This window comes from Sinocyclocheilus anshuiensis, unplaced genomic scaffold, assembly GCF_001515605.1.
Source record: "Sinocyclocheilus anshuiensis isolate Anshui unplaced genomic scaffold, SAMN03320099.WGS_v1.1 scaffold436, whole genome shotgun sequence".
NCBI classification, from domain to species: Eukaryota; Metazoa; Chordata; class Actinopteri; order Cypriniformes; family Cyprinidae; genus Sinocyclocheilus; species Sinocyclocheilus anshuiensis.
The window spans coordinates 1,234,500-1,244,706 of NW_015560618.1; positions in this window are offsets into that span (position 1 = coordinate 1,234,500).

The window sequence follows — 10,207 nt, forward strand, 5'->3', positions numbered from 1 at the left end:
TCGTATCATATGACCCCTTTAAACAACTCAACAAACAGCTTTACCAGCTTCTCGCATTTCTAAGCAGACTGACTTTATTTCTGCCAGAAGTCTACAGAAGATCTTATTGAGAATGAACAGAAGTTTAGATCATGATGTGTTATTGTTTCGTTTGATGTTACCATTATGGAGATCAATGTTTGCTTTAGTTTGGGCTCCTGACCCTTGACTTTTGAACATTAGTTATGTTTGATTGCTATAGTTGTGTTTTTAAGGTGCATTAGTTATGGCAAAATTGTTATGGTTGGTTAAGTGATGTTGTCTATTTCTAATTGTCATAATCATCGTCTATTCTGCTAGACTGGCTTAGAGTCCCATGTACTGGACTCATTCAGAGTCTAATCATCACCAATCAGCATATGAATCACAACAATGGTGACAATCAAAAGCTTCATGCTGCAATGCAATGCTGGGTACCAGAACAGGACAAAACTCATCCATGACTCCCAGCATGCATTGCGGAATGAATAAATTATGCTGCTGATTTGTCCACTTATTTTCTTGAATTCTTACTATGTGCTTTTATTTTTGCTTTTGTTTTTGTGTTGAGTTTTAGTAGCATGTTTTGTGATGTTCAGAGTTGGTCTGTTTATTTATTTTGTGGATTGTCACCATTGTTGAGATTCATACGCTGATTCTTGATCTGTGTGTCTAAATTACAACAAGACTTTTTTTTTTTTTAATGAGTGATGTTTTAACGGCCTTTCATAACTGATTGCTCAGCAAGCGCTTGTTCTTTTGCTCTAATATCAAGATTCAGTAAGAGAAGAGACACTGGACAAAATCAGTGAATCAGGAAGAAGAGAATGATTGTTTTATCAATCTACAAGCAACAATACCATATTTTTTTTCCTTTGACTCTTTTTGCCATAACAAACATGTTTCAAAAACACATTTTTTCCACAATCAAAGAAAAGTTAACGTTAAAAAGTCAAGGTTCAAGAGCCCAACTAAAGTAAACACTGATCTCCATCATGGTAGTGAAAAAACAAACAAACATCTAAACCTCTGTAACACTCAATAACATCTTCTGTAGACATCTGACAGAAATAAAGTCAGTCTGGTAATAAGAGAAGCTGGTAATGCTGTTTTAGGAGTTGTTTAATCAGATCTTGAGAGATTTAATGTATTTCAGTTGATTTCATCTAAGGCTGTGGCTAAAGTCAGTTGTAGTCGTGTTTCTCTTTCATTCAGTGATTCTGCTTGTTAACAGGTGTTCATCACTAATAATGCACAATCACTTAATTAATCACAAAATCATCTCATTAACTTCAGCACTGATTCAGTGCTACTTTATCACTCTATAGTGTGGACACATTATAAGTGTTCATTTAAAACTGAGGATTTTGCTGTGGGGTTTAAAGGGTTAAAGATGTAAGATGAAAAAAACCCCAGCATGAAACATCATTTGACAGCAAAAAACTGTTATTAATTAACGGAAACACAATGTAGAAAAACAGTAACATGCTGGTAACCAGTGGATTACCGTTAATTCAAGGAAAAAACAGTAACATACTGTAAAACATAATCAGATTTACCAAACAAATCAAGTTAATTTCACTAAAATATTAGGGATTTTTCATAGAAAAAAGGTTATGCAAAATCATTAACTGATAAGGAGAGTAAATATTCATCTGAACTGTATTAATGTGTTTTTGCACAAGAGAGATCTGTTAGTTTAATTTAGTTTTGTGGGTCACCATTGTGCTGGAGAGTAGAACCTGTGCTTCAGTCAATGATGAGCCATGAACACTGATGTTCTGCTGTTTTATTTAAAGGCAGTAACTGTGGAGTCCCTGATACAGTGACCGTCTCTTTACTAAGTACTTTAATACATAAATCTGTGCTATGCGAGTTAATGACAATCTACAAAGATTTTTTATTACACTTTAAGTGTTTGTGGTTTTATATTAAGAAATATTTCTTCTTAGTGGACTCAAATGAAATAAGTTCACTGTATTAACACCATATAAACAGTAGTATACTGGCCTTATTAGACTTCTCTGGCATCTAACTATCCAGTAAGTTAAACAGTGACTCAAAAAACCTCGCCGGAGACATCAAGTCGTTTCTGAAGTTTATGATTCAACTGTGAAACTGTAAAAATATACAAAAAACAATTAAAGAAAATATACACCATAATTATATCAAAATAACATTCTTATATGTATCACACAATATATTCAACACTGCGTACTCACAGACATTGCGTCTAACAGAAGAAAGAAGATATTTCAGAATGAGCCTCACACAGAACAGCTACAACATTCTGCTGACTCACTGCAGTACTGCTCGAACTTCCTGCTTCTTGAACTATGTGACTGCTTTTCAAAATTAAAGTCCTCACTTGAGTAGACATATACAAAATAATAAATTCAATGAAAAATCTAAATCAATTCTGTCCTGAACAAGTAGTGTTTTTTTTTTTAACTAGAATGGTTTGAAGTAGTGCTGTCAAACGATTAATAGCGATTTATCGCATCCAAAATAAAAGAAACAGTAACATGCTGGTAACCAGTGCATTACCGGTAATTCAAGGAAAAAACAGTAACATACTGTAAAACATAACAATCAGATTTACCAAACAAATCAAGTTAATTTCACTAAAATATTAGGGATTTTTCATAGAAAAAAGGTTATGCAAAATCATTAACTGATAAGGAGAGTAAATATTCATCTGAACTGTATTAATGTGTTTTTGCACAAGAGAGATCTGTTAGTTTAATTTAGTTTTGTGGGTCACCATTGTGCTGGAGAGTAGAACCTGTGCTTCAGTCAATGATGAGCCATGAACACTGATGTTCTGCTGTTTTATTTAAAGGCAGTAACTGTGGAGTCCCTGATACAGTGACCGTCTCTTTACTAAGTACTTTAATACATAAATCTGTGCTATGCGAGTTAATGACAATCTACAAAGATTTTTTATTACACTTTAAGTGTTTGTGGTTTTATATTAAGAAATATTTCTTCTTAGTGGACTCAAATGAAATAAGTTCACTGTATTAACACCATATAAACAGTAGTATACTGGCCTTATTAGACTTCTCTGGCATCTAACTATCCAGTAAGTTAAACAGTGACTCAAAAAACCTCGCCGGAGACATCAAGTCGTTTCTGAAGTTTATGATTCAACTGTGAAACTGTAAAAATATACAAAAAACAATTAAAGAAAATATACACCATAATTATATCAAAATAACATTCTTATATGTATCACACAATATATTCAACACTGCGTACTCACAGACATTGCGTCTAACAGAAGAAAGAAGATATTTCAGAATGAGCCTCACACAGAACAGCTACAACATTCTGCTGACTCACTGCAGTACTGCTCGAACTTCCTGCTTCTTGAACTATGTGACTGCTTTTCAAAATTAAAGTCCTCACTTGAGTAGACATATACAAAATAATAAATTCAATGAAAAATCTAAATCAATTCTGTCCTGAACAAGTAGTGTTTTTTTTTTTAACTAGAATGGTTTGAAGTAGTGCTGTCAAACGATTAATAGCGATTTATCGCATCCAAAATAAAAGTTTTGGTTTACACAATATGTGTATACTGTGCATATTTATTATGTATATATAAATACAAACACATGCATGTGTATATTTAAGAAAAATATGTTATGTTTATATATTAAATATATTTATATATAATATAAAATATAAGAATATAAATGTATATACATGTAAATATTTTTAAAATATATACTGTATGTGTATTTATATATACATAATAAATATACACAGTACACATACATATATTATGTAAACAAAAACTTTTATTTTGGATGTGATTAATCTCGATTAATCATTTGGCAGCACTAGTTTGAAGCAATCGGTTTCCAAACTGAAATGAGTTACCACATGGTATAATAACGGTAACATACTGTAAAAATGAAGAGCTGTAAATTAACAGTACAATGTTGGCAACCACAGCTGCCAGTAGATTACCGTTATTTTACAGAGCAATTTTTTTTACAGTGTATGTTTGTAAAGGGTGGGGTTGTCTATCTATCCCCGTTTTGTTTATTTGATTACAACAGGCTAGCCAAGATATGACCCCTTGTGAACAACAAGTACACTTTAGCAGACTTTTAAAAAGAGTATGGGGCACATAAATCTCTTATGCTTATTTGAACTGTACATTCTTTAATTCAAAACTGACCAATTACACATTATCACTAATTGTTTCAGTTTGTGGCTCTCTCTTATGAGAAGGTAACACAGAGTTTGCATGTGTCATCTGTAAGTGAAGCAAACACAGCACAAACCACAAAACACAAACACCTACAGCTGAAGAACGCCACAACTGGCACTTTAGTTTGCTCATCATGGGAAATCTATTCAGAATGTTAACGTTTCTCTTTTGCCCTGTTGGGTGAGAATGAGATTAATTGCGCAAACATGTATATTTTATTTAGGCCTATACATCTGAGTATGTATTTACCAAACCATTCACCAGACCATTCACCAAAATCAACTTTTTTTGGTCAATTTCATTATGCAGTAAACATCTGGAAAGTATGCATTTCATATAAAAAAAATGTTGTATGACAATTCCCAATAAGACTATTAACGTTAATAAGCCTGTTTGTTGTCTGAAATGTTTTACTACCTGTTTCACCCAAAATATAAGAAATAAAGACATCAGTAATGTAAAGAAATCTACTATAATAGCCTACATGATGCATTTTCCCAATTCAATCTTGAAGTTACAGCCAAGTAATCAGCAAAATTATTATAAATGTTTTCCCATTTTGAGCAATATTTAGTGCTCCCACTAAGTCAAATAATGAGAAAGAACCAAACTGCCTATCACAGCTATGCAGATGAAATCCAGATTTGCCTAGCTTTATCTCCAAATGACTACAGCCCCATTGGCTCCCTCTGCCAAGGCATTGATGAAATTAACAGTTGGATGTGCCAGAACTTTCTTCAGTTAAACAAGGAGAAAACTGAAGTCATTGCATTTGGAAACAAAGATGAAGTTCTCAAGGTGAATGCATACCTTGACTCTAGGGGTCAAACAACTAAAAATCAAGTCAAGAAGCTTTGTGTGATTCTGGAAACAGACCTTAGTTTCAGTAGTCATGTCAAAGCAGTAACTAAATCAGCATATATCATCCCAAAAACATTGCAAGAATTTAGATGTTTTGCAGGGTGGACTATTGTAATGGTCTCCTCGTCTGCCTTCCCAAGAAGACCATTAGACAGCTGAAGCTCATATAGAACGCTGCTGCCAGGATTCTGACAAGAACCAGAAAATCTGAGCATATCACACCAGTCCTCAAGTCTTTACACTGGCTTCCAGTTACATTTAGGGGCTAACATTCTAAAATATATGTTTACTTTATAGGCAGAATTGCATAAATTTGAATAGCAATGTGATGTCTCTAAAAGCATTTATAGCACGTATCTCATATTTTCCTAACGTATTGTACCCTTAACTGAGTTAAAAATGGAAATTATGCATGGAAATGACATGCAGATGAGGTTCACGTGGATGGAATATGCATGGAAATGATATGCAGATTACATTATGAATATTAAAACTAGGCGTTGTAAGCTCAATATATGCTATTTCGGGGAGGAGACGGGGTGGAGATGCATGTACGCACTATCTTCCGCTGACTGGATATTACAAACGGAATTTTTCACAGGTTCTGGCGTACGCATGGCTTTATAAATCTGAAAACTTTTGTACATACGGAAAATCTAGCTTTTTAGGATTTACATACACATTTAGGATGAAATCTACGTAAAGTTTTATACATGAGGCCCCTGGTGCCTTGATACTTCACAATATGTGACTGACTGCGCAGGTGAATGTGGTTTGAGGCACCAATGTACTTATGGATACAGGACGTCTTAAGATTGGAATGACAAATAAACAAACCATGATGACCCACAGCTTCTGTGCCACAGATCAATTATAAACTTGTCTGGATAGTGTGTACTTGACAGTCAAAACCGCCACAACTGTCCTATAATTTGGAGAGAGAGAAAAAAGATAAAGCAGATATCCAGAGGTTGCAAACAAGGAAATCAAGGGGGAAAATGCCTGTAATTATATATGGCATATTTACTTACATAAAATGATTAGAATGACAATTAGTCTCATGTTAAGGCTTAGACACAATGACAGGTATACGTTTATTAAACACAGTGGGAACACAATTCAAAAGCAGGCTGATGAGCAGGAGAAATGACTGTGCAGATAACGTTGAAGGTTGCAACTGGATGTTTCTTACAGGATTATGAGACACACAGACAATGAGGCAGATGAGAGGAAAAGACGCCTTGGATTATAATGATATGATTTTGACGATATTATACACTCTAAAAAATGCTGGGTTAAATACAGCCCAGTGCTGGGTAAAATAGGGACAAACCCAGCAATTGGGCTGTTTTGACCCAGCGGTTGGGTTAAATGTTTAACCCAACCTTCTGGGTAGTAACCCAACCGCTGGGTCAAAACAACCCAATTGCTGGGTTTGTCCCTATTTTACCCAGCACTGGGTTGTATTTAACCCAGCATTTTTTAGAGTGTAGTAGGTAACTCCCAGGTAAATTTCCACGTACACTGTAAGACATTTCAAAGGGTTTTTACAGTAACTTTAAGTTACTGTAATTAAGATTTAAGGGTTTTTACAGTAACTAAAGTTACTGTAATTAAGATTTACAGTAGCAAACTGTATTTGGTTTACAGTTGCAAACTGTACCGTTTTACAGTAAATTACTGTAAAAAAATCCAATTCATCAGTATACTACTGTTATTAATTCATTTTAATATATTTCATTGGATTTTATAATTTTTATATAGAATTCATTTTATTTTTACCCTACATAGGTACTACTGGCATTCAATTAAAACAGACACAATAATCACAAAATATCAAATTCTTTATTTAAAACATTGCATGCATAATACTAATAAATACATAGCCTCCTCGTTAATGTGTCCGCCTTCCATGCTGGAGACCCGGGTTTGAGACCCACTTGGAACAAGATTGAGATGTGGTGGTGAGGACCCGGGAGAGAGGGGTTACATTGGTGCCGTGACCCAGATGGGAGTGAGTTTTAGGGGGTGAGTGTAACAGAGGCCAGCGAGTAGGTGCTGTGCAGGTAAAACCTCACTCCCCTGATCTCAAGAGGCGCCCTAGCAACTGACGCTAGAGGCTGCAGTCATTTAGCCTCCTTGTTAGTAGTGCGTCCGCCTCCCATGCTGGAGACCCGAGTTCGAGACCCACTCGAAACAAGAACGAGGTGTGGCGGTGAGGACACGGGGGAGAGGGGTGACACATATTTTAAAGATTATTATTCTTTACTATACAATTCTGAATCTCCCTCTGATGGATCCCTTATGGAAAGTTTATTTTTTTCTAACATTTGCCTATACCTACAATTTCAGACACTCTGCAGTTATTTAGCCTCCTTGTTAGTGCATCCGCCTCCCATGCTGGAGACCCACTCGGAAGAAGAACGAGGTGTTGCGGTGAGGACACGGGAGAGAGGGGTTACAATAACAAAGAATCTTTAGGCAACAGAAACATAATGGGGAAAAAAGATAAGCAGTCAAAGAATACATAGCCATCTGCAAAACCCAGGTGCTGCTCCAAAACGTGGCCACAAATTGAAATCGCATCATAGCACACCTTTAAAAGGCAAACCCCATATAGAAAACACAAATCTCTCAAAACCATAGTTGTTCTCTTACCATGAATTATCCGTCTCAGGGTGGCTGGCCTGCTCATGTCTTTCTTGATGCTTCATTGTAACTGCCTTTAAAATACAAATACAAAAAGTGCAGTAAATCTTAAATTCCATTAAAAACTATAACAAACAAATTCTAAAACTAGAAAGGCAGCTAGCCAAAAAACTTGTTCAACCTAGCTAACATACGATTTTATTTTCTCAATAGGCTACTGGCCAACATTAATTACTAATACCTGAACAAAATTTCACATTAGTTAACTTAAAGTTAATACAAGATAAGTGTTGCTCGTTAAAAGTAATTTTAATTTGGTAATTCAATAAGCTGACAAAAGTCGTTTGAAACGACAGCGCAGTTTACCATAGTAAAGTTTGTTATCGCTATGTTTACGGGTAAATGTTACTAGGTTAAACTGGTGTGCAAAAATGTTGACACAAACAGACAGACAAACGTACATATATTTTTTACCTTGATTGCTGGTCTTATTCTTTCGTAAGGTGCATCAACACACAGCGCAGATGTTCTCCAGAACTCTTCCACTCTCGCGGGTTCATCCCTGTGCAAAACTGCCGCGCTGGTTCCATGTCTTCCTCGGACACGAGTGGCGCGGCGCGACTCGACTCGACAAAAGACCCATTACCCAAGACCCATAGAACCCATTATACTATCTACAGTGGATGCGGACAGTCAAGTAATGCCCCGGTATATTTCTGACGTACAGATGTACTCCAAGCGCTCGCGCTGTTTCTGACACGAAGGACAAACGGATTTTCCAATCATTACAAGCGATGTAACATCCAGTGTAGTCAGTCCCAAGCTGTTGTGGCATTGTAGACACGGTGTAAGTCAAATCTTGTCAATGCCGATGTGAGAAATGAGGAAAATAAAGCAACCTCAATAGAATGGCGCCAAAGAGGCCGTTACGGCAAATACAGTAGTTTAAAAAAAGCAATTTAAAAAAATACAGTAAGTCACTGTATGTGGGGTTTGACGTCACAGAAAATTCCCATGATGCAAAGGGTATTACAGTTACTTACTGTAAAGCGAATTTGCAGTATTATACTGGGTGATATACAGTAAATAACTGTAGAAATTACAGAAATGTCTAACAGTGTAGGTGAGTATGTGATCTCTTGATGAAGTCAGACAACTACTGATGGAATGTGTATGTGCTTTATAGTGCTCACAGGTTAGTGTGATTAATACACCAGAAACTGTGAGGGCTGAGTGAGAGAGGGACAGCCTGGCGTGATTGTGGCAATAGAGCTCATGCATTTTCATGCTGTTAAAACCAGAAGTAACTACTTGGAACATGAAAGTGGGTCAACCACAAACCTCCTTAAAAACACCCAACAACAAAAACTAATCGTGTGTCATGAGAAAAGCATTTACTGTATTTATCAGCACCACTGCCCAACAGACAAATTGTATTTCACTGGTATGGTATATCTCTTATTTAAAATAGTTTAATTTAAATCATGTTAAATTGTGTATTGTGTATATGAATATGCAGTTCTATAAAGAGTTTTTTTTACCATAAGATTTAGAGGAATTTAAGAGGAATTTTTACCATAAGATTTAAAATGATATATTAATAAAAAATGAAAGAGAATTTAACACTATACTAAAACTGTTTATTTCTTTTCTTTTATTTTCTTTTATTTTCCTTTCTTTTCTTTTCTTATTCTGTTTCCAGATTAAATCCAATATGGAATTGTCTATCTATCCCCGTTTTGTTTCTTTGACTACAACAGTCTAGCCAAGATATGACCCCTTGTGAAAAATAAGTACACTTTAGTAGACTTTTAAAAAGAGTATACTTAATACAGAAAAAAAAAGAATATACTTAAGTGTGAACTTAATGAAGTGAACTTCAGACACTTAATTGCATATTATTTACAATTCAATTAAAATGTATTATAGTTCAAATGTATAAGAAATGCAGTTAGTTAAACTAAAGAGCGTTTTTTGACCCACTGAAGCAGGATTACTAAAAATACTTTAATGTCATTTTATTGAAACTTGTATGTGATGTATTTAATAAATACAGTATATTTGTAATTACATTTGAAATCTTGCAATTTAAAATAACTTTAAATGTAATATCAAATAACACACTATAGTTAAAGCAGCACTATCTAACTTTTTCTGTGTTCAAAATTTGCAAAATGTATATAATGATCGAGTACATCATGAATTCATCTTCCAAACCGCGTTTTTGTCTTATTCCGAATCACTACGGCACACTTATAATAAGTAGCCTACTTATATTTGGACTATTGTAGCCTGGTCGGGTGAGAGCAGAATATGAACGCATGCACAAAGTCTCTCGTTAAGCGTTTTACTCCTGTAGGAAAACATAAACACTTAAAATGGCTTAATGTATTAAGATGCTATTAAAATATCAAATTAAATATACAATTTATTAATATAATGAATATGTATATA